This window comes from Melospiza georgiana, chromosome 3 (assembly GCF_028018845.1).
Source record: "Melospiza georgiana isolate bMelGeo1 chromosome 3, bMelGeo1.pri, whole genome shotgun sequence".
Taxonomy (NCBI): Eukaryota; Metazoa; Chordata; class Aves; order Passeriformes; family Passerellidae; genus Melospiza; species Melospiza georgiana.
Genome location: NC_080432.1, coordinates 1,810,065 through 1,835,473, shown reverse-complemented (window position 1 = coordinate 1,835,473; position 25,409 = coordinate 1,810,065). Strand labels below are relative to the sequence as shown.

Here is a 25,409-nt window from a genome sequence, read left to right as displayed (position 1 = left end):
TCAGAGATTTCTCCATGAGAACAGAAATATCTCAGATAATCACCTGCATGTGACACTCCTCTCAGGAAACAAAGTTACTTAATCTTCTTCACACACATGTGAGGCCGGCAGCACAAGAAACCCAGGCACTTTCAAGTTATCATATCACGGTATCAACGCACGCGGTCTATCAGACTCACATAAAAGCAACAAGAGGTCAGAAAGTGGTCAGTGCTTGGATTTTCACACACACACAGCAACAGAACAGCTTATCTAAAGTGCTTCTCAGCATCTCTGTGAATCCTTAATGCCATTTGAACCATTTCCAGCCCCTTCAGGCTCCAAATTGTTTGGGTTTGGACCAGCGTAATGGGGCGTTAGCCTGTCAACATTAAGGTATTATCACCACACAGGTAAAATTTTTGGTAAAGACCCCGATGTTTTTTGAGCAGGAAGGGACCTCGTGTGGGAAAAAATAATAACATGGACCTCAACTTTAGTAAATAGCTCACAGGAGCGCAATACCAGCCATGCTAAGTAGCCAAGAGTGAGGGCAGCCTCGTCCTTGCTGTCCTCAGCAGCTCACAAGGCAGAACCCCAGCAAGAACCACAGGGAGCACAACTCAGAGTGTGAGAAATGGGGCTGCACTGGCCAGGGTGGATGTGACGGTCCCTGAAATGCTGGGGATCCACTGGCGGGATAAGAAGGTCTCAGGATCCTTGCTGGATGCAGGAGGGAGGACAGGCAGGAAGGCTGGAGCCTGTCAGCAGCACCTGGGCACCACAGCTCTCCTGTCATGAGGGTCCCCAGGCTTGTGGGGACCCCTCCACAGTGTCCCTCACTCTGTGAGACCCCCACAGTGCCCTTCATGCTGTGAGGGACTCTCACAGCCCACCAGCCCTGAGGGGCTATCCCAGCCTTGTGGGGGTCCCCCCTTGCAGTGTGACATCCCCACAATGCTTCTCATGCTGTGAGGTGAGGGAGTCTCCTCACAGCCTCACCAGCCCTGAAGGAACCCCCAGCCCTGATGGAGCTCCCGCACCGTGCCCCCAGCCCTGAGGGATCCCCTCACAAACCCCCAGCCCTGAGGGACCCTCCTCACAAACCTCCATTCCTGAGTGACCTCCTCACAAACCTCCATTTCCGAGGGACCCCCCTCACAAACCTCCATTTCCGAGGGACCCCCCTCACACACCCTCAGCCCTGAGGGACTCCCCTCACAGACACCCCCCCAGCTCTCAGGAACCTCAACCCACCGTGCCCCCAGCCCTGAGCTACCCCCTCACAAACCTCCATCCCTGAGGGACCCTCTCACAAACGTCCCTCCCTGAGGGATCCCCTCATACACCCCCATTCCTGAGGGAGCCCCTCACAAACCCCCATTCCTGAGGGACCCCGCTCACACATCCCCAGCTCTCAGCAACCTCTCCCTGACGGATCCTCGCTCATAGCCCCCCCAGCCCGGAAGGATCCCCGCTCACAACCCCCTCCAGCCCTGAAGGATCCCCGCTCACAACCCCCTCCAGCCCTGAAGGATCCCCGCTCACAGCTCCCTCCACCGCTAAGGGATCGCCGCTCACGGCTCGCCCAGCCTTGAGGGACCCCTCTCGCAGTCCCCCCAGCCCTGAGGGACCCCCGCTCAGAGCTCCCCCGGCCCTCAGGGACCCCGCGCCCCCTTCCAGCCCCTCAGGGACGCCCCAGCCGAGCCCCCCCCCCCCCCCGCCGCCGCTCCAGGGGGCTTCCCCCGGACTGTACCATTCCCGCCTTACCCGGCCCCACGGGCTGCCGCGGGGGGGTTCCAGGGGGGGGTGTTACCGCTCTCCCACCTTCCTCCCCCTCTCCCCGCGCGTGGTACGGTCCGCTCCTACCTCTCGGCGCCCTCACTTCGCCCTCCCGGCAGAGCCGCGAGTGGCTGGGGGGGGAGCCATAGCCGCTGCCTCGTCTTCCCGCTCTGTCCGCCCTCCCCTGCTCCCCCCCCCACGGGCCGGACACAGTTGGTTTATTCCGAGAAGCCGGCCGGTCTTCTCCCCTTAAACCGCTGGGTCTCGCACGTCTTCGGCCATTTCCGACCGAACCGGCGGAAGTTGCCGAAGTGGCGGCGGAACTTAACGAAGAGAGGCGGCGATAGCCGAAGCGGGGGCGGAGATAGGCGAAGCGGGGGCGGAGATACCCGAAGGGTTGAGGGCGGGGAGCAGCGAGACTCTCGCCTCCGGAACCTGCCGGGAACAGCCGAAGCTTCCCCCGGCTCGGCTCTCGCCACTGCGCACGCGCATTGCGCCCGGGAGCGTTTTCCCGCCTAAAAGGCGGGCGCGCGCCCCCCGTCCCTCACACCCTCCGCTCCCCTCATGGAGGAGCCGCCATGTTGGCAGTGTGCGATGCTGCCTCGAAGGGGCAGCCGCAGCCCGGCCCTGTGGGCAAGCAGCTCTGTGTGTCCCCTAAAACCCTGTCAGAGTGTCCTCCTGGAGCTCAGACAGTCCGTGCAGTGCTTTGTATCTCCCAAGAACTCTGTGAGGATGCCGCCATGGAGCTCCATCATGCCTCAGCCCTATACTGGACCGCTGAGAGACGTCCAGGTGCCTCCTGGTAGAAGGGGTTAGGAAAACAACTGTATTGTGGGAAACTGATCAGCAGATACTAAAATATCACTATGGTTTGGAGTTTGTAACCAAATAACATCCAGATCCACGCTGGAGGGTTGGTGTGAATAGCATCAGTGGTTAAATGTTGTGAAGTCAGAGGAGCCATGTAGAAATAAGCAAGTCCCAAACATAGCATGCAACAGATGGTAACTGAAGCAAAAGTGGGGGAAAAAAGCAATGAAGAAATAAAGGAGGAAGGGGAAAGGCAAGTAACAGTGCCAGCATCTTCTCACAACCAAACCACGTCACACAGGTCCAGTCCTCTGTTTATGCATTCTAATTTTATGTATTAGGAGTTCCATGAAAGGCATTTGTATCTATGGCAATCAAATCCCACACCAAAACACACAATATGACAACTTTGGGGGAATTAGCTTTTCACAGGAAGAAATAGAGGTTTATCTCCAGGAGTAAAGAGGGTGGTGTGTTTCTGGCCAAAAAGCTCCAAGAATCTTAGCTTTAATAAAACATGAGCACTTCAAAGCAGCAAAAAACCACTTTTCCATCACTCTGCACTTTTTAACAGTCATTTACACATGTGTAAAGAATGCAAGGAGAAACTAACTTTTATTCTGAGATGAAAAACCAGCGAGGGGTGAGATGGGGGCACAGGTCTGCCCTTTGATAAACAATAAAAAAATCCAATCTTGCCACAGGGAACACACTGTACCGAAGGGCAGGAATAGGTACTGCAGGTTCAAAGGAGAAACAATACTTTTTATATTTTATCAGGACAAAAATTTAAAAAAGACTATGACTGTGGCACAGTAGAAAGGCTAAATTAACATTCAAATCACTGAACACACCCACGTTGTCCTACCACACACATCTGTTCCCACCGTGCCACGGCTCGGGGGTTTTCTATTCCACCCTGATCTACTTGGAGCTCTGCAGGAAGAAACAGGGGGACAATCATTCCCTTATTCTCTTCAGGTCCTCACTGAGGAGGAAACACCAGTGGAGAATCACTTCAGGGATAACTCAGGAGAACAATTCTTCTACCAGCTCCCAAAAGAAAAGCTGTCAGGATCAGTAGTTGGTCTGGCAAGTCTCCCTTTCAGGAAGCACTATCAAGGCTATTACAGATTACACTGACAGAGACACCTTCAGATTTAATCCCCTTTCTCTGTGTGTTTCCCCTTCTTCCTGTTATAGGAATTAGTTTTAAAGAGGAGTTTTTTACTTCCTTTCCACCAAGTGAAAAATCCACTGCTCCTCTGCCTTCTGCTTATCCCAAAAGGAAAATTACTGTATTCAAATACCCTCATTCCCCACCTTTTCTGCCATCTGGGCTTTTATTTCTCATATAGATGTAAAATTTCCACATCAGAAATGGATCCTTAAGGGCAGGGTCTATAATCTATGATTAATAATTATTTAAACAAGAAAATAAGTTGCCGATAAAGTTGCTCGACACTTTCCTGGCAAGGAAAAGCCGTTCACTCCTATCAGCTTCCAAACCTGTTTTCCCAAAGGTACAGACTCAATTCACACTGCCAATCCCTGTTAGAGACTTGGAAACTCCATGGTGACCTTGAGTTGAAGCTGACAGGGTGGAGGACTGAAAACACTAATCCTACTGTAGGGAAACGTGCAAATGTAAAGCAAAGCCACCTAAAAAGCAGCCACAGTTTAGATCCTGGCCTTCTGTTCAACCTTTAGGAAGAATTTCTTCCCTGTGAGGGTGGTGAGGCCCTGGAATAGAATTCCCAGAGAAGCTGTGGTTGTCCCATCTCTAGAAACGCCCAAGACCAGGTTGGAGATGGGGCTTGGAGCAACCTGGGATGGTGGAAGCTGTCCCTGCTCATGGCAGGGGGTGGCACTGGAGGAGCTTTAAGGTCCCCTCCAACCCAAACCAGAGTGGGATTCTGCTGACAGAACTTCTTTGGACACCTCTGTATCATTTCAGGCTGTGAATCTCCCTTATATTTATTGCCTCTCAAGTTACTCTGCACTTGGCAGCTGCAGCTGAACACGGTGAATGCCATCACACCTTTGTGTCCTCTCCATGTAAATGGCTCCCACTTCCCCTCTTTTCCTTGCCCCCACCACATTCCCTCTTCCTCACCCCACTTCCTCCTGAGCATGGCTTGAATCCCGGTGTCTCCAATCTGCTCTAAATTCCATTGAGTCACTGCGGGCAGGTATTCAGGAGTTTCAGAGCCAGCTAATGCACATTTCCATGGCACGCTTCCATGGCCTGAAATAAACCCCAGAAAAACATGGAACAACGGCGGCAGGGAGGACCCTGAGCTTCCATCTTTTCCCTGCTGCAATCTTTCTGGTACATCTTTTTTAATCTCTTTCTCCTCCTTTTCCACAGCAGACGGCACCGAGGTCGGACCATCTGCGGGTTTTACAAGTTCCATGGAATGTTTTCAGGCCGCACTCTTAACCTCAGACACTCCTATCGGATTTCAGAGGATTCAGCCACTTTTTAGCCCCAGGGTGCTGTAGGTGCTAAATAGATTATCTGCATCTCTCAGCCACTACGGAGCAACTCCACAGCAAAGCTCAGTTTTTAATCCTGCTGAGACTCCGACTGCTTTTGGCCATCAGGTATCCCAGGGCTTCACGAGAGGAAATGTTAATCTGGAATGCTGGCCAAACTCCAGTTTAGGTAATTATATTCTGACAATTTACATTTTCCCTGCAGTTTTTTAATGGATATGGAATTTTTTTTTCTTCTTCTCTTACTTTATGACAAAAAAGCAGTGGCCTGGTCGTGCTCCTGCTGTTGGAGCAGCTGCCAGGCTTTGCAGCTTAAGTAGCTGCATTTCAGAGGTAGGTAAAGGCATCTCAGTACAGTTAAATAAAGCCCTTTGAAGACCTCATGGGCACGAGAAGTGTTGTGAAATGCACCCCACTGCTGGCCATAAAGCATGGCAAGGGCTGGAACGTGAAATGAAACACCCAGGAGCAGGATCTCCTGGCAGGAGCAGGAAAGGAAAAGTCAGCACAGGAATGGACACACAGACCCTTCCCTCCCAAATCCTAATTCTGCTTTGGACCCGGCGCAGCCCCAGCTGGGATCCAAAGAGCAAACACAATGAGCTGGCAGCATCCTGCACAGAGGAACCAGCTCCTGACAGCAGAAGAAAATAAGCTTATAAAAGTAGTGGAAGCTTTTGGCAAGATGCTGGAGGACACTGCCTGGTGCTTAAATGGGATGAGGAAAAGAAATGCCTGTTCCCTTTTTAATGAGGGCAGAGCTACTGGATTTATTTCACCTGGCTTTGTAAAAGAAGAATCATTGGGCAAGAAATGGAGTAGAAGCTTTTGTTTGGGTGGAATATTATGGATCACACTCCGAGTACATCAAATTGTACTGCTACATGCTTGATTAGGGACAAACATTCTAGATAAATTAATTAAATGATTGTATTATCACAGAATCACATAGTGGTATGGGTTGGAAGGGACCTTAAAAATCTTGTTCTAACCCCATTGCCACACTGCCTTTTTTATAAAACCATTCATAACCACTCTGAGATCTTTTCTACACAAGAAGCTTTCTAAAAGAGTCATTTTCCTATTTCAGCAACAATTCTTGAAGTTCTGATGGATGAAGACAGTGGTGACAAATAAACCATGAGATTCTGGATGGATTCAGACACGTGTAGCTTTCCCTCCTTCCCAGATCACTGTCATCCAAAGGCTGTTACCAGTACTAGGTGAGTATTTTTCCCAAGTAGTTTGTTGATTAAAATATATTTTTCCCCATCCCCAAAATGACCAAAAATTCATTTCAGTGTGATGGATCACTCCTGGTTTTGGGGGAGCTGGACATGGTGGGAGAGGGTAAAGGTAGAGCAGATTTTCCTCCCCTTGCTCTGTAACAGCTCACAGTAATTCTACACCAATCCAGCATCAAAAGAAATTATCTAAAACATATCTAAATAGAACTTACCTGCAGAAATAATTTTTAAAATCCCATTTAAAAACTTCCATATTGCAATACTCCTGGAAATTGCATGGACTCTTAGGAAATATGGAATCCAGAGCAGGAAGCAGCAGCCCAGCCTGGTGACAGCCAAGCAAAACTCCAACTGGACCTTGGCAGTGGCAAAGCAACGGCACAAAATGCCAGCACTGCCTCTCTCCTCAAGGCTCCTTCCCCTTCCAAGCCCTGCTGCAGTCAGGAATCAGCTGCATTTCTGGAAAATTCCCTTGAATTCCTGGAGAATTGCAGCTAACCATGATCCCCCTCAGCACAGATGCTTTGAAGTTTTCCAGAGATACCAAGGAAGAAGAACATCCAAATACCTACACTAGCCCCAACCTCCACCCTGGAACAGATGGTGGGGTTCTAAATACAGGCACATCTGGTAACCACTGGTATGAAAGAGCTGACAGGCATCAGCTTATTGTGCTCTACTAAATATTCCATCATTTGAACTGTGTTTAAACAGAAGTTTAAAAGAAACAATCATTTTGCTTGTCTATAACACTATCCCCAAACACCTACACATTGCAACTGTGGCATAGCTCGGGCATTACACTCTTGTCTACCAAAAGCACTTTTTTTTTTTTTTTTTTTAATTAAGCACTCAGCACTGTCTAAACTTAAATTAAAAGTGACTGCAAACCAAGCAGTTGGGTAAAGTACAAAAGCATCGTTTTCAGCATGTCCTTTGTTGCACCAGACTCGAGGCTGTGATGCTCCAGCACTTCAGCTCACCCTCGAGTCCACCCAATTTGAGGGGCCTTGACAGGCTGCCAGATTGCTGAGACTCCTTGAAACAACTGGGGGAGCACAGACTCTGCTCACACAGACCTGTGTGTTTGAGCCAGCTGTTCCATTTCTCCCAAAATGTAAACCAGGGATAATTCTTCCCTGTCAGAAAAACAATCTGTTAGAAATTATCATCCTCCTGTAGTAAAGGCAGCTGGGAAATCCTTCTGCAGGTGGCTGGGGAAAACACCCACCCTCAAAATCAGACCTCAGCCTGCACACTACCCATGGTCACCCCAAATCCACTCCCCAAACTCCACTGAAATAATCTTTTGGGACATTGTTCCACGGTTCTTTCTGTGAGCTGAGTGAATCATCTGTGTTTGCTGAAAATCCAAAGCGATAGCAGGCATAAAACGATCGTTGTGGATTAGAGTCACTTTGGGAAAAGGCTGTAAAAGGCTGTCTGCTGGGATTGTGCTAGAGGTTCACTGGAGACCCCACCACTGGGTTGGGATGTGTGCAGAGAGCTTTTAAAAATGGCTAGAGAGAAAAAGAAATACTCTGAGGAACTGGCTGATAAGGGAGTCTTAAATTGCAGATATAGAAAGAAGAACAAATACCAACAGTGGGGCCCTGTAAATCTGGGATGTAAGAGCCAACAGACCTCAGAACAAAACAGGCACTGAGCAAAGCAGAGGTGATTCTGAGGGAGGCTTTTGGCAAACAGTGAGGATGCTGGAACAAAAGCCACTTGTGATCACTCAATTCAAGCCTGTTTTCCACAAATTGACTCAGTTTAAGCAAAATAAAAGCAGGTCTGCGAGGTTTTCAGTTTCAAAAAGTTGAGGTAATTAAGCAAACTAGTTCGAGAGGCTGAATGGCTGAAAGGCTGCGATGGGAAGACCTTGAAACCAAAAAAGAAAAAAACCATCTGCCATTTACATCCTGAATGGAGAAAGTGAATAAGAAACACACGTGGGCAGTGAGGAGAACACGCTGGAGATGGGAGATAGTGAGGGTCAAGCCCCCAGGCTGAACAGAGATGCTGCTGCTGAGTGAGGAGAGCACAGGGGTGAAGGGATGGTGAGCTCTGACATCCCACGTCTGAAAGTGCACCTGAAATTCTCCTACAACCAGACATCCCATATTTCCAGTGTCCCTCTGGAATCACAGAGACCTCCAGGCAGAACATCCCTAAGGACAGAGGGTGGGGACGACTCAGCTCTCAATGGCACACAACACTGGAGAACTGAGGTGAATCAGAACATAAACAGCATGGAAATCCCGAGCACAAAGTGCCCGTGAAATCTAAGTTACACCGTGCTAAAACAGCCTGGCACTGTCTTTGATAAAATAACCATGGCCTCCTGACAAAAAGGCACTAAAGTCTTATTTATTGGGATTTTAGTAAAGCAACCAGAAATCTGGGGACTGTTTGTAAATGGGGAAAACGGGGATCGATAATGAGAACGTCGGGATCGATAACAAACACTCGTGTACCTTAAGTGCTGCAGGTTTTTAGAAAGCACCCTACAATGATAAATAACAATAAATTATTGTCAGTGTTTTGAGCACAATCTATTTCAAGGCCTAACTTTACTATACAAAAGGCTTTAAATTTTAAAAAATAGATATCTAAGCAGCACAGGCCTGCTGCCAAAGCTGACCACTAAACTGAGGAAGCAGGTGGCAGCTGCTGCTTTTTCCCAGCTCAGAAGGTACTTCCTCCTTCCCACAGTTCACCCAATTCAGTTATTAATGCATTTGAAACAGCAAAATCCACTGCAAGCTGAATCAGAATGAAAATATTTCTTAAAATGTAAACCTTCCATGGCTTTTTTCATACCTGCAGGATTCTTAAGTGCATTTGCAAAAGCGCAGGACCGGAAATCCAGAGTCTGATCCCTTAATACTGAAGCCAAGCACATTGCATAATCCCATTAATACATTTATCAGGCTCCATCTTCACAGCAATCAGGTTTTTAGCCCTTTACACAATTCCCATTGGAAGGCTCTCCAAGCACCTCCCTGGGTTTGAAACTATTCTGCTCTTTTCCAGCCTAAACTTTTTCAGAGCCTTTTGTTCTTGTGCCAGAATTGTCATTTAACTTAAATAACTCTTCTCCCTCTCTGGTATTTACACCAGTGTATTTATAGAGGAGGAATCTAATTTTTCTCTGCCTTTTTTTGTCACCACATCACCATCCAGGTTCTTTCAATCATTTTGGGAGCCAGATTCTCTGTTCTCCAGATCATTTCCAGCAGATGCCCTCAGCTGCTCCTTTTCCAGCTGGAATCAATCTCTCTCCTATGGACAAGGAATGCAGAATGCATTTTCAGCCATGCCTCACTAAAACCTCTTGCAGTGGCATTCACATTTCTTTGTCACCGGTGGGAATAATTCAGGTGACAAATGTGATCCCAGACATATTTTTATCATCAGGACATCAGATTTATCCTGTGGTTGATTAATACATCCCAATGCCCACACAGAAGCCCCAGCTTTCTCTCAGAGTTTGCATTACAAGAACTCACATTTGCTTACAGACAAATGGTCCCAAAGTCAGTCATTCTTCTCCTGGGATCTCCTGGTTTTCCTCTTTTTATGACACCTCCAAATCCCATTAATTTCTGCTCTATCATTAGTCAATACCTGGATTAACACCAGGCCTGGGACCAGTCCATGAGGAACACTACTGCTAACCTGCCTGCCAATCCTTCTTCAACCATCCTGCCTTTTCTGCCTTTAATGCAGGATTTATTGATGCAAAACAGGAGCAAAATACTTCAATTCTGATTGATTTAAACTCTCTTGCTTTGCATTTTTTGGGGTTTTTTTTCTTTAATGAAAGGCTTATTTTTGCTTGTGGAGAACAACAAAGACATATGTCTTCATAAATCAGGCCTTTGCCTGAACTGCAAAGCTGTCCTATTTTTACAGTTGGGCATCTGTAAAAATTAATAAACTATGCAAGTCAACACATTTGATGTTAAAAATGGTAAATGAAGTTTCTTAATGACTAGTCTGACTTTTTCATTGTACTTTGGGTTTATGTGAGAAATTTGAAAAACAATGAAAAAGACATGTTGAACTTGTAGTTAAATAAAATTAAGCTAAATATGCTGAATACATAGTTTAAATTAAAACAAACTGGTTTATTGTACAAAGAAATTCTCCAACCTATAAATAGAACAAACTTCTACCTATTCAGCATGTCTTCAGGTTTCCAGAACTTGAAACAAAATTAATTCCTATTCTCATGCAAAGGAAGAGCTGATGCGCAAGTAAAATGAAAAGTGGCAAAAACCACTTGGCTAAACATTTTCTTTAACCTACCTGTCAAGGAGAGGACACTCACACAACCCAAACACAGCCACTGTCCTCCTCCCATCCTTTTTTCTCTCCCCACAAATCCATGCCTGCAGAGGAACTGCAGAAATCCATGGGCTGACACCACCACAGCAGCCACAGGCAAGGAGGATTTTCCTGTGCAAGAGCAGCCAAACGGAGCTCAGGGAGAGGGGCAAAGTGGAGAACAAACATGGGAATCTCTCCTGCAGCTGCTGTGGGGAGGGTTTGACCCAGCTGTGCACATGAACTGCTACATGTGCAGGTCAGGAGCTGTCCCAGCAAGCATTACCTCAGTGTCAGCCTTGCAAAGTTTCTTCAGCCTCCTCATCAGAGAGGGAAGCAGAGAAAGTGATAACATTGTCCAAATCTTCATTCACCAGTCCCGAAGCACTCTGAGATCCCCCAACACATGGCAATGCTTTTGTTTAATCAATACCACGATTGGCTCCCAAGAGTGCAAGAGCAAACAACCATCTGCCCTTCCGATTACAGCAAAACCCACTACATACACAGAGATTTAAATCAAATCAAATTTAAAGATGAAGAAAAATCCTCCCTTTCTCCCACTACCAGTGACAGAACAATGCTATACTCTGCCTTTTTTTTTCTTTTTTTTTTTTTTTTTGGTAATTAAAAATAGACTGAACTTTAGGAGTGTTATTGCACTCGAAGCAGTAGAATAAAGTGCATCATAAAAAGATGCCACTGGGATCAGTTAAAGCCAAGAAAATTGAAAACATTTTGAAGGAACGAAGCCAAAAACACAGAACCAGATTTAAACTTGGCTTGTGCTGCGGCAGGATGCCAGGGGAAGCAGAACCTGCTGGGGGAGTGTGGAGAGGGAAGGCTCCTGCTGCTGCAGCCCATGGATCAGGTGAGATGGGCCAGGTAATGGGGGGGCACAGCTGGCACAGCTGGCACAGCTGGAGGAGATCAGTGAGGCAAAGCCCTCACTGCAACCAGCTGGGCTGGGAAACGTTCTCATCACATTAAGCCATGGCATTAATAAACACTGAGCTGTAATCTACCACTTGCAGCCTTCAAAGGGCTCTAAAGCCAGTGACTAATTCTCACAACCACCTCCTTAGGTGCAGGAACTGTTTATAAAGATCAGAACAAAGGCAAAACGGTGAAGTCATTGGCCACAGCTCCTAAAAAGCAATTTTTGAAACCAGAGGAGCACGAGGCTCGCAGTGACACAGCCCCCTCAGTAGGTGGAATTTGCCTCGTGTTTCTTTGACAGCAGGACACATCTACGGCCTAAAACACTTGTCCCCAAACCTGAAACTTCACATCTGAAGTTACTTCTGTAATGTGTGAGGCTGATTTTGTATCTTTGTGCAGGCAGGGAGCAGCAAAGCAGCAGCAGAACTAAAATGGGTGAAGTGATGCTAGGATGGAGACCAACAGGAGGTTCTGGCCACTAAACTTGCCTTTCAGCTTATATGGTTTAAACAAGGAATAAAAGCACCTAGCTAAGCCTCCTCACTAAAAGGTTGGTAAATCACAATTCTTAGATTCTCTCCTTCATCTCAGTTTTTCCTCCAGCAAATCACCTTAAAATTTACAAGAAAGCTTTGAAACAGATTCAGGTTTATGGCAATATCTTGGAGAAAAGATGCACAGAGCATCTCTGTTACCAATGCTCAGCTCAGCAGAGATCTCCAGAGGAGACCAGAACTAAAAAATACCTCAACAAAATGCCAGAAACAAGAATAAGTTACTAAAGGGAAAACAAACCCAACACACTTGTGTTTCTAAGCACCTCAACAACGTTATCAATAAGCCCAGATGCAGCCTTTCCACAAAAGCTGCGGTGACAATCGATTCAAATGGATGGCACTTCTGTAATGCCCCTATTTGACTCTCTCGAGCTGAAGCAGATAAAAATTCAAAGATTGGACTTCCTTGGTATTTTTATGTTAATCTGCACAGCTTTAGGGAAATTGTTGCGCCTCGACTCCAATTCACTCCGTGCAGTCAGAGCCATTCAAGTACCTACCAGCAATTTTCATACCCCTCGAAGTCTATCTCATAAACTGTCATCAACCCAATGCATTATCTTGCCTGAAAAAATCTGTCAGGAGCACCAGGCAGGCTCCCCCTCAGCTCAGATAAGCAGAGCAGACCTGACTCAGGCTCTTTTTTATTTCTCCTTTCATCCTGATTTGCATTGTCTCCTTTACAATTTATTTTCCTGTTTAGCACAAGATCAGGCTATGTATATGTATAATGAGTGTGCAAGGGACAAGGAGAGAAATAAAGTGGTTTTAATCTTCACCTATCCCTCTTTCTAACAGTTCCTTTTGCTTCATCTTTTTGGAGATATTTTAGCATTAAATTCAAATGAATTCTCCCTTTCTCTTGCTTTTGTTGAAAGAAAACAACAGGACACGTGAGAATCCAGGTGGGAGGAAATGCTTTCCTGATCCGGAGTGTTTGGGCTTGCTCAAGCCTTTTGCTGTGTTTCTGCAGAAAGCAGAGGAGCAGCTACACCTCACTCCGGGCTACTTTTGCCCAAACTGCCACTGCATTTAAACTGAAAACCGGTTTTATTGCAAACAGAGATGGGCATCCACGGGCCTGAGGTGTGCCAGGGCAGCGAAGGGCCCTGCTCTGGCTCCCGTTGGTGGAGCCCATGAACAGCTGGAAGATCTCCCTCCCTCCCTCCCTCCTGGGACTGTCTGGTATCCAGCTGGAGCTCCACCCTGCCCCGAGGCTCTGTGAGTACCTGGGCTATCCCTCACGCCTGTTTTTCATGAACTTACACAACCTTCATTACCCCTCAGCCCAGCGCCTCTTCCTCAGGCTTGCCTGAAACAGACTGGCAGGTTCAGAAGTTGTTGGGGTGATTGGGTGAGAGAGGGGCTCATTTTGTAACAGAACAACGCAGATGTTGGGTTTTGTGTCACAGATCTGAGCAGAGATCCCAAGCAGTGAAACAACCTAGAGATTTAGGTGTAACCACGCAGAAGAATCAGCGTTTGGATGAACTTGGCCAAATGTCTAAAATACCACACTGATAAAGAAACCACCAACGCAGATTTTTGGCATCAGCCAGCAGCAGAATGACACTGCCAATGTCCCAGGGCAGCTGATGGCAGCCAGGACCCTCCCAGTCAGAGCCTGCACCACATTCCCATTAAAATGCTTCACCAACAAGCTTGGGGTTGCACCACAGACACAGAAGAATAGAGCTCAGATGGACCTAAAGGTCCATCCCTTTACTCCAGGCTGCACAAAGTCTCACTTCAGTCATTTTCTTCCATAAGTCCACCCAAGATTCTCCAAGGTTTCTTCAGATTGTGGTTGCCAGGCTCAGATCAGTGACAATCAGGTAGAGCAAAAGCTCTAACTCATCAATTCTTTTAATTCTTTAAGCCTCTCTGCACCACCATTGTGATTATGTTTTCCTTTTAACAAGGCCTTCAAGGCAACATGAAACATGAAAAGAGCAAGGAGCAAAAAAGTCCTCAGGTGGTCAAAGATTCATTAGAACAGACAGAACATTCCCTCTATCCTCTCTCCAGCCCCCACTTAATTGAGCAGCCTGATAAATTGATGAATTACAGTGAAATGATCTTGCTGTGATGCCTCTTGCTGATGAATGAAGAATATCCTGCCAGAGTCCCCTGGTTTCAGGTGATGGATTTGAGCCCAGGCTGCAACACAATTCCTTGTGACTGACAAGCTCAGCTATTTGCACTCTTAATCTTGATAATATTTGATTGAATAAATCCAAGGTCATCATTTCCCAGGTGGATAAATTGCTCAAAACATCACCAGCCCTCCAATTACTCCAAACTGCATTAACAAAAAAAGGTGAAGAATATTCACATTACAGCTGCTGAGATTTCAGCCTCGTGGCTGGGAAATATCTACAACCCAAACCAAAGCTTTGCTGGAGCATGAATGAACAACTGTGGAGTTCCGTTTGTCATCTCACAGCCCTTTTCCTGCAGCCCTCAAACCTCAGGGACACAAACCCCTGGGGAGTAACATTGCTCATGTTCAGTCACAGCCCAGCAGATCCTTTCTTTTTTTGTGAAGTTTGATAGGAAGCAGCTTGGCTGAACTGGAGTGATTTCAAGACGTGGGAAGCTGGGAAAGGATAACTATTAATTGGCATAATTTTCTTTCAGCACATACAAACACTTTCTAATAGAGGGAAACATTAAAACTCCCATACTTGAGCTTTAGTGAATACTTTGGGGGTGCAACCTGATTTTTCCTTCCCATCTTCTTCTTCTTCAAGAGGCAAAAATGGGAGCAAAAACTTCTGCACCTTGGCTGCACAGAACTTTCACACAGATCTCTGCACAGCATCAGCTGGATCCAAAGATGGTGTGTCACTTGTGAAATATTCCAGTCCTTTATTGTGCAAGCTCCTAATTATTAATGTCCAGGCTCCATGTTTCTGCACTGAGATTTATGATGCAGCTCAAGGTGGTGGATTTGAACTCATTTTCCCTCAAATCTACAGATGGAAAACCACAGAAGTGCTTTTTATCCCCTCAACTTCTGTAGTCTCTGGGGCAGAAAAACCCCAAGGAACAAACAAGCCCCTCAAAAGAGGAATCTGAGGTGAAAATTATCCTTCTCTGCCTCCACCACCACCACGGTGGCATAAATGTCTTTTAAACAGCTCCACATGTCCTTTGGGGGCAATCCAGACAGATTTTAGCAAAATTTCAGTGTTGTGTCTGTTTTTAGGGGATATAAACTGCACTAGTGCAGGCCTCCTTCCATCCCACTGAGGCTTTTCAGGCCAGGTGCAGAATGGGGACTGCAGCAGGAACAGAACGCAGCTGGAGCCCTGGGATCAGGAGAAAAGAGGCAATGATGCAAAAGGCAGTGACCACACATAACCCTTGTGGAGGGAGCCAGCAGCTGGCCCCGTGGAACAATAGCAGGAAACTCTGTCACTGAGCTGGCCTGTCACAGAGCTGGGCATGGAAAAGTCCTGCAGGGGAGAAGCAGAGAACTTCTGGGTGCAATGGGTTTCATTCTTCATGTGATTCCCACAGCAAACTGAAAGGGAAAGATTTTAAACCTTGAAATTAAGATTGTTTTGGAGGTAAAAGCATGGTTGGAGAGTCAAATGAAGTGAATCCATTTTTTTCTCCAAGGATATCATACATTGGGAAAGCACATGGAGTGAGCAACCAGCACCTGGACTGGTGGCACAGGCTGCTCTTACTGGTCTAACTGGGCTTAACACAGACAGCTTGTGCTCCAGAAAATACTCATATTTATACATTCTCATACATATGTATGTACACATAGCCATGCTGGTCCCATCCAATACAAACAGATAATAAACCTACAACATCTTTTGGCTCCAGGGCATGGGATTTAAAAATATTTTAAAAATTTAAAAAACAGCAGTCTGCACGTGCTGCAGCAGAAGTTGCATTAAAATCAGCAGTGCTGCTCCCAGTGAGTTATAGGGATATATACCCTAGTGAGTTATAGGGATATACACCCTTGGGATACATACCCTGCTTGCAGGAGGCAGGATAATGGGATTTCACCGTGTTTGCTTCCCTCAGAGGTAACTGCACTCTTATCAGGAGATGCAGATCTGAGGCTCTGACACTGCTCTGATTCATGCTCTGGAATAAAGCAGACATTTGATGGCATCTGCATTGCTGACTCAATTGTGTATCTTCAGTGCTGATCTTGTTGGTGCTGGGAAAAGGGATTGGGAGGGAAAAGTGCTCCCTGCTGCCTGCATGCCACGGCTTTGCTGTTTGCCCCAGGGCCTCCCTGGTAAAAATAGGTAAATAAAGAAAATAAATGTGTTCCTGCCTCCATCCCATGTCCACCAAGGCAAGGCTTTTGGCTGAGTTTCTCCACCCAAACTTGGCAAAGCAACTTCAAGGAAAAAAGGGAATTCCAACTGCTCTGTTTTAAGAATATATTTGAAATTAAAAGAAAGTAAACCTTGCCCTGTCTTCTCCCTGCACTTTAGTCCCAGCCAGTCTCAGAAAAAGGTGGAAGACAAATATTTTCTTGTTGAGGCTCATTCTGTCTCCAAGTGGTTGTTTCCAAAGTCTGGATTTATTTATTTTTTTAAAGTTTCATCTCTGGCACATCTAATTTTCTTCCTTCTGGGGAATAAACAAGAAGAGCAGCAGCCCAGCAGGTGATGAAACAGATTCTTCTCCAACTCTACAAGTAGAAAGCTAAGACCAAGAGGGTGACAAGGAAGATGAATGAACACCTTGGAGGATGCTAATCACACATGGGAGTGGTGATTTCCAGCAACTTCTGCCTCATCTGGTGCTCTGGCAGCCCTTGGTGAACATTCCCAGCCCCATGTGCCAAACCCAGCACGGGATTGCTGCTCCTGTTCTCTCCTTGCCCTGCCCTCACCCCCAGAGCTGTGATGGATGTGGCTCCTCAGCCTCTTCTTCTCACAGAGAGGGGCTGTGGCACCTTCTGTGCTTCAAAGTGGGTGATTTAGCAAGAAAATTTATATAAATTTATAGAATCATACAAACGTGTAGTGGCTTCTGTTGGAAGAGATCCTAAAAGTTCATCTCACTCCAACCCCTGCCAAGGACAGAGACACCTTTCACTAGACCAGGTTGCTCCAACATGGTCTTGTGTGGAGGTTCATCCTCATGGCATGACCCAGGATGGGTTATCCACGTTGGACAAGGATGACATGGGAGAGCACTCTCTGTGCCTCTTGCCCTCTTGATATTTTACTCATCAGTGGTGCAAACAGGATCTCAGGGGGGTTCAAGGTCCTCTGCTGTCCTGGTGGAGCCACCGTGCAAGAGCCAGAGCCTTCCCCTGGCAGCTCCTCCCAGCCCGGCCCAGCAGAGCCTGCACTCCTGGGACACACACCATCCACGCTGGCTCTGAGACCTCTGGGATGATCCAGCAGGAGACATTGCCCACGGGCCCATCTCAGCTCCCACCCTCCCGTGTCTGGCCCCACCAAACCCAAAGCTGAAAGAGCCAGAGGATTCACAGCAAAAAGAACAGGCCTGGGGCTGAGAGCCTCGATGCCCAGCGCCAGGGCTGAGCCTCCTCTCCAGGGCAGTCGTGTCTCATCAAGCCTTGGCTGAGCACTGGCCCAGGCTGGGGCTTGCCCAGCTTCCCAGGGCAGCCTAGCCTGGCTGGTGACTAATTAGCCGTGATTAATAATCACCTCTTCCCTCCATCATGGCCCTTCTGCTGGCACCCACTCCTTTGGCACAAAGCCCCTTGGGTTTCCTCGGTGACCCCAGTGCTGCACCAAACGTGGTCAGGACTGGCCCAGAGTCATCAGGGATGGACAAGGAGCCTCTCATCAAACCTCCAGGGTTTTGGGAGCTGCCTCCAGCTACAGCAAACAGCCAACCTGTGCATTCCCATTTGGAGATCCACTGAATTTGCCCCATCCCAGTTCATCTCTACTGTTTAATTAATCACAAACAGGAATTCAGGGGAGGGTGGCTGCTCTAGGACAGAACACAGCCATTAAATAAAATATAAACACCTCATCCATACTTAACATTGGGTTTGATCTACACTGTTTTCCTTTCCTTTTTCAAGGTGATTTGCAATTTCTTTGGTTGCATTTTGGGAAGGGGAGGGCTGACTTACTGCATAATCTCATTTTTGATCTATTATTAAATGCCTGCTTTCTTTTTTTCTTTTTTTACCCTTTCTCTAGGAAGCCAGAAGCCCCAGCAGGAATTGCAGCCAGAAAGGGAGGTGAACTGTGAAATGAAAGCTGCAAGAGAAAGAATTGCTTGGGCTTTTGTTTGAAATTTTCAGAGTTTTCTGAATTTTCTTGGAAGAAATCTCAGATTGGCAAACCAAGTCCAGAGCCAGGACTCAGTGGAAGTCTGGGACAGGATCACAGCAGATGAGGGCAGTGGCACTCAAAGCAGCCAGGAACATCAGATTTTTTGCCATTTTGAGACCATCTGAAGGTGGATCTGTTCCCAAGGCCACGCTGGAGATGCATCAGGGCTGGTGAGTGATTTCCATCACCCTTTTTGCCTCCTTCCAGCCCCTGTGCATCGCTGGCAGCGATTCCTCCTCCTGCCCTATTTCAGAACTAAGGAGTTTCTCCTCTTTGGCACCAGGACACGCTCCCACCTCCCGGCCAGATGAGCCAAAGGCGAGCCTGGCTTTGCTGCCAGCCCCTGCTGAGAGCTGGATGCTCCCCTTGCCACGGCAGCCACTTGGCTGGGCTGGCCAGCACACGGTCCCCTTGTGGAGCCACGTGGCCAATCTGGGCCCCCCAGCTCCCTCTGATATCTGGAGTGGACACAGGCAGCCCCAGAGAAGGGCAGATGCTCGTTAACATTTCCCATTAATTGAATTAATTCGTTTAACAATTTCCTGTTAATTTCCTATCATAATAATTGCCTTCTTAACTAATAGGAACAAAGCCGTCATTTAAACACCAGGAATGTGACTCAGTGACAGTCACAGCCACCAAAGCTATTTTTGGGGGAAAATAACAGTTTTTTGAGTGCCTTTGTTTTTAAAGAGTGGCCCATGCAAGCAGCTGAGGGTTTTGCAGCTGAACTGGGCAAGTTCAGACTCATTCTGAAGGAAAAAGCATCCCTGGGCCACATTCCATAGAAAACTCTCTGATTTTTCCAAGGGAATACAAAAAGGGCAGGGATGTGACACAGCCCAGAGAGCAGCTCCATCTCCTTCTGCAACTGGACACTTTCCCAGTTGTGGAAAATCCAGGGGATTTTGGGGGAAGAAACCCAAAAAATGGCACATCTGGAAAGAGCCATCCCTGGCTGGGAGCAGTCAGCAGATGTGAACATCCATGTGACAACCTCGAGCATCTGAAGGACCACCAGGACCTCTCCTGGTCCTGCTGCAAGAGCCATAAAACTTCTGCTTGACCATTTCCAGGCAGCTCCTTCCAGAACCCACCAGAGATACAATAAAAACCAATGCTGACATGGGACTGGAAACCCTTTCTCATTCCCCAGGGAGACAGAAAAATAGAAGAAATAAAGGTAACAGTTGTGAACCTTCAGCTCACAACAGTCACAAAATCCTTTTTGGGATCCCCAGTGACCAAATCACAGCTGCCACAAAAACTGACGTCAGTGATACGGGAGCAGATGTTCCCTCACCTTCATATTTTTGCTGGATATGAGTGATTCAAGTTTCTGGGCACAAAACCAGTTGGAAAGAGCCTGTTCCCAGAGATGTATGCCTGCTAAAAACACCAGAGCTGGATGCCACTGTGACATGAGGGATGTATGTGCCACCTCCTTTCTCCACCTCCAGCCTGAATCCCATCCTGCCTTCCCTCAAACTCAGCAAAAAGGAGCCAAACCGAAGCAACTGTCTGCATTTGGCTTTATCTGCTACAAAATGTCAAACTCTTCAACGAGAATTGCAACATTTCCATCCTCCCTCCCTCCCTCCCTCCAAAGCAGGAAGACTGGTACAAAGCAGCCAAAAATGGATCAGAAAAAAGAAAGCAGCCACAAATGGAGGTCCCTCTTGGATGACAGAGGGTCCTGCAGGGAAAAACCCACCTGAGTTTCTCCACATTCCCTTGTGTCACCTCTGAATTTGCTTCCCATGCATCCATTTACACAAAAATGTGAGTGCACGTGTGGCACGCTGTGGAAATATTACGACTAATGGATGGAACCTGTGCAATGTGTCAAAATCTTCCCTCTCTGCCCATGTAACAGCATTTCACAGGCACTTGAGACATCAGCACCTACATTTAATCTGTTTTCTTGTGAGAGGATGGAATGCATTTAATGAATTGCAGTGATTTTATGTCTCACCAATAAATTCTGCGCTGGCAGGGCAGCAGAGAAGCCACAGGTTCTCCCAGGCCTTTGTTATGGAATCAACAGGCTTGCATCCCCCCTTATTTATTTTAAAAAGCACATAGAGCACAACACATCAATTAATTTTGATTTTTAAATTATTTTTTCCCTGCTAATACCCCATTTCCCCATCTCTGATGGCACTGGACTGCATCTCCTCCTCACTCCTGCACACAAAGTGCCCATCCTGCATTGCTGGGATTGCACAGCCTCTCCCAGCAGGGAGAAAACTCTTACCCCAAGGTTTCTCTGGGACCATTTATAGTCTCCTAACAATGATGTGCACCAGCATCTCCACCCCTGAAATCCCCTCAGCTCCTGCTTTGACAGCCACATTCCCAGGATCCCTGGGACACAGCTGGGCTCCAGCGCCCAGACCTGGCCATGTCTGCAGCAATGGCGACAGGCAGAGAAACACCTCAGCACCTTCTGCTTTCAGCAGGGATAAAATTATCCATTTATAGCCTCCTAACAATGATGTGCACCAGCACCTCCACCCCTGAAATCCCCTCAGCTCCTGCTTTGGACAGGATGACTGGGACACAGCTGGGCTCCAGCAGCCAGACCTGGCCAGGTCTGCAGAGAAACACCTCAGCACCTTCTGCTTTTAGCAGGGATAAAATTGTCCATTTATAGTCTGCTAACAATGATGTGCACCAGCACCTCCACCCCTGAAATCCCCTCAGTTTTGGACAGCCACATTCCCAGGATCCCTGGGACACAGCTGGGCTCCAGCACCCAGACCTGGCCATGTCTGCAGCAATGGGGACGGGCAGAGAAACACCTCAGCACCTTCTGCTTTCAGCAGGGATAAAATTATCCATTTATAGTCTCCTCACAATGATGTGCACCAGCACCTCCACCCCTGAAATCCCCTCAGCTCCTGCTTTGGACAGGATCCCTGGGACACAGCTGGGCTCCAGCACCCAGACCTGGCCAGGTCTGCAGAGAAACACCTCAGCACCTTCTGCTTTCAGCAGGGATAAATTTCCCATTTCCCCTCCTTTTCAGCACCTTTCCCTGCCCGCGGAGCCGGCGCTTCCCCGGGCGGAGCGGAGCGGAGCGCAGGGCTCCGGCTGACGCACAGCCCTGCCAGGTCAGCCATGCTCGCACTCTCCACGTCTGCGGCATCTGAGCCTGGAGCAGAAAGCTGCAAAGCCCCTTCCTGCAGCAAGCCAGGCGAGAAACACGCCGAGAAAAGCCCGAGGGAGGCAGAGCACAGAGCAGCCTCCGCGGGGAGCGGGGTTTGCACGAAAGAGCAGAAGTTTCTTTGCTCGGCCACTGAGGCACATTTGAAGGTGAAGGTTGGACGGGGCTGTGGGAAGCCCGGGCTGCCCACAGCAAAGCGGAACACAAAGAAACCCAGCCCCAGCATGATGAAATTCAAGTTTATTTGCTTTAGCTCGGGTCCAATTTCCCTTGCTGGCTCAGGAGAAATTTCTTTCATGCTGCTCTGTGTGGGAGCTTTCGTGCAAACCAGGTTTTTAACCAACTCAAAAGACAGCTCCAGAGAGATGGCGAGTCCTGAGCACCCCGAGATCCAAGGGACCAGAGCATCCTGACTTCTCCAAGTCCTTTTGCTCTGCTCTGGTTCTCATCCCACACACAGAGTTAACGCGGCCGTAGCTGAACCGTGAAGGCACCACGACCCCGGCGCTGCCGAGATTTCTCTTTAAGGGCAGCCAAACCCATTCCTCAGCTCCCGGGCATCGCTCGCCTCCCCTCTGACCATTCCCGGCTCCCTCCCTGCAGGGATCGCTCCTTGTTCCACAGAAACCCTCCCAAAGCCTCCAATGTTCCCCACGGCCCAAATTGCCAAACTCGAACGCAACTTTCAGCGGGGGCAGAGCAGCCCCCGCCCGCTGCTCATCGCAGCCGTCACATTAAACTGAATTTATGTTGCACCATCCCGGCGCAGCGGGAGCGGAGCCGCTGCCACCCCGGGGCCACCAGCACGAGTTTCCCCCAACTTTGGGGACCTGGATAAAAGCCCACTCCCCCCTCCAAAAAGGCAGCTGCCAGGGTTCACCCCAGTGGAAAAACCCCAGTCCCCAAACACCCCCAGCCCCAAGGACATGCTTATCCCCCGGGACATCTCCATCCCGGGATAGGGAGGGAAAGGAGGAGGAGGAGGAGGATGGGTCTCCTCCAAGAGGGACCCAGCCCGGGAGGGGCTGCTGCTGCTCCCCGCCTGAGCCCCTCCTGTGGGGCGGGGAGTGATTATAAAGTAGAATAAAATAAAGAAATAAAATATTTAAATAAATGCGGAAAAAATTAAAAGCGAAACCAATAAACTCAAATTTAAAAAAAACAACAGCAAATAAATCCAATAAAATAACATACCATGGAATGAAATGAAATAACACCGTGCGGTCCGAGGCGTGCCGGGGAGCGGCGCTTACCTGGCGGAGGGGCCGCGCTGCCCCGCGGAGCTCCGCGCTGTCCCCGCGGCCGCAGCCCGGCGTGCGGAGCCCGCGGAGCCCCCGGCCCCACTCGCTGCATTCTGGGAAGCGGCGCCCAAAAATGGGGGCGCGGTGCCCTCTGGTGGCGCCTCCCGCCTGCGGGGTCCCCTCGGGGGGAAGGGGCGCGGGGGGACCCGCAGGGCGGTTTGGGGTTCTGATAGGGTGAGGGTACAAATGTGTATCGATGTATGGCTGTGTATGGATAGATGGTGTTATATACATGCATATATATAGAATATATATAAAATATATAAATATATATATTATATATTTTATATATCTATAAATTTTATATATTCATATATGTATGTATATGTATGTAATTTTATTGATATCTGGTATGCATATTTATTTATTTGTTTATTTATTTATTTATTTATGTTTGTGCCTGTGTAAAAACTTAGAATCCCAGAATGCTTTGCTTTAGAAGGGACCTTAAATATCACAATATTCTACTCCCCTGCCATGGGCAGGGACACCTCCCACTGTCCCAGGGTGCTCCAAGCCCTGTCCAACCTGACCTTGGACACTTCCAGGGACCCAGGGGCAGCCACAGCTTCTCTGGGCACCCTGTGCCAGGGCCTCACCCTCAGGGAACAATCCCTTCCCAATATCCCATCCATCCCTGCCCTCTGGCAGTGGGAAGCCATTCCCTGTGTCCTGTCCCTCCATGCCTTGTCCCCAGTCCCTCTCCAGCTCTCCTGGAGCCCCTTTAGGCACTGGAAGAGGCTCTAAAATCTCTCCAGAACCTTCTTTTCTCTGTGCCCATTCCCAGGCAGAACCCAAAACGCCTCTGGAACATAAATGGGAAGCCCTGGTTTGGAAAGGAAGGGGCAGATGTTGGGGCACATCAGCTCTTGGGGCGAAACTCGTGGCTGGAGGTGTGAGGTTCAGAGTATTCCCCTTGTGAGAACTTGTCAGACACACAAACAGAGTGGGCTGTAGTTATAGAAATGTATGGATCAATGGACTGGAAATGTATGGATAGAGGGACTGGAAATGTATGGATAGAGGGACTGGAAATGTATAGATTGATGGATTGGAAATGTATAGATTGGAAATGTATGGATTGATGGACTGGATGTACCCGAGGGTGTTGCAGGAGGATGTGGGGCCAGAGTGCGTTTGGGGACTCTGGGTCACAGCCCCACTCCTCCTCTCCTCTGTGCCCAGGCTGCTTGGAAAGGTAATTAATGCATCTCAGGTGGGTAATTAATTCATCTTGGGTGGATAATTAATGCAGCTCTGTGGCAGAATCGCCTAAATATTAACGAGACTTTGTGTTCTGACCTCCCTGGGTCAGCACTGCTCTGCTGAGCCCAGCTCGGGGATCCTGCTCAGAGGCCAACCAATAACTCAGCAAAACCCTGGGGAAAGTGGGATGGTGAGCCCAGTGGGATGGTGATCCCAGTGGGATGGTGAGCCCAGTGGGATGGTGAGCCCAGTGGGATGGTGATCCCAGTAGGATGATGATCCCAGTGGGATGGTGATCCCAGTGGGATGGTGAGCCCAGTGGGATGATGATCCCAGTGGGATGGTGAGCCCAGTGGGATGGTGATCCCAGTGGGATGATGATCCTACAGCCAGCCATGGTGGGATCACCCCAAAAATGGGATTAAAGCCCAAATACCACTCTGAAAGTGCGACCTCACAGGCCTTGATCCACATTCCCAGATTGCATCAAGACCCACTAATGTAATTCCTGGGATTGTTTTCTGACAGGAGAAGCAACTGCAGGTGATGGACAAGACCTGGAAAAGATCCCCCTGTGAAGGAGAGGGGAATTGCTGAGGGACTCAGGCACAGCAATCAGGTGTGTGCACACCTGGAACTCCTCTCTCTCCTTTTCCACGGCAAGAGAAGCCTCACAGGAAGGACTTGGCTTTCTGATGCCACCTTGTGTCTGCTGCAGATGTGAAGTGACATTTCAGACCCTGCCAGGAGCTCGTTCTGACTCAAAAAGCTTCTTTTTCAACCCAATTCCTCTGTTCCTGTGATGCCTCTCTACAGGCTCCAGCTTGTTCCCAGGGCAGGGATGTGACTCTGTGGACAATCAGGGGCCCTGTCCCAATCAACATTTGCCCAAATTCTGGGGAGGGCTGCAAGTGTTCCTCAAATCCCAGGAAATCTTTTGTTTTCCTGGTGTGTCTGTCAAGTCTCATGCCCAGAGCAGCAAAGACTGTTCTGAACAGCTTAAATAAAGAAAAACATTGTGAATGTCCCCGGGGAGTGACCAAGGATGGGATAGGGGCTCCTTTATGGGGAATTTTGCCTCTAACTGGTTTTCCTGGCACCATTTCCACAGCTCCAGGTGGCAGCTCGGGCACAGATAATCCAGTGGAGCACAGTGATGGAATCTGTGGAGATTACAAAGGCTGGAATCATCTCTGTGGGACATCCAGGTGTGGTCAGACAGGGAAAAGCAAAGCCAGCACGGAGCACCTCCTCTCCATCCCCTGCAGCTCCTGGGG

At 48.3% G+C, this 25,409-nt stretch overlaps 1 protein-coding gene across 2 annotated transcripts in view; it reads right to left on the bottom strand.

Moving 5' to 3' along the window:
• EXTL3 (exostosin like glycosyltransferase 3) overlaps positions 1-22,949 on the bottom strand; it is a 159,151-nt gene extending 136,202 nt beyond the window's left edge. The window contains exon 1 of one of the 2 annotated variants that reach the window (XM_058020364.1): positions 22,879-22,949. The gene's annotated coding sequence lies outside the window, so the exon portion shown is untranslated. Of the gene's footprint in view, positions 1-1,848; positions 2,159-22,878 lie in introns of those variants that run through there. The other variant, XM_058020363.1, reaches the window with a different exon arrangement.
• Between the last annotated feature and the right edge of the window lie 2,460 nt (positions 22,950-25,409).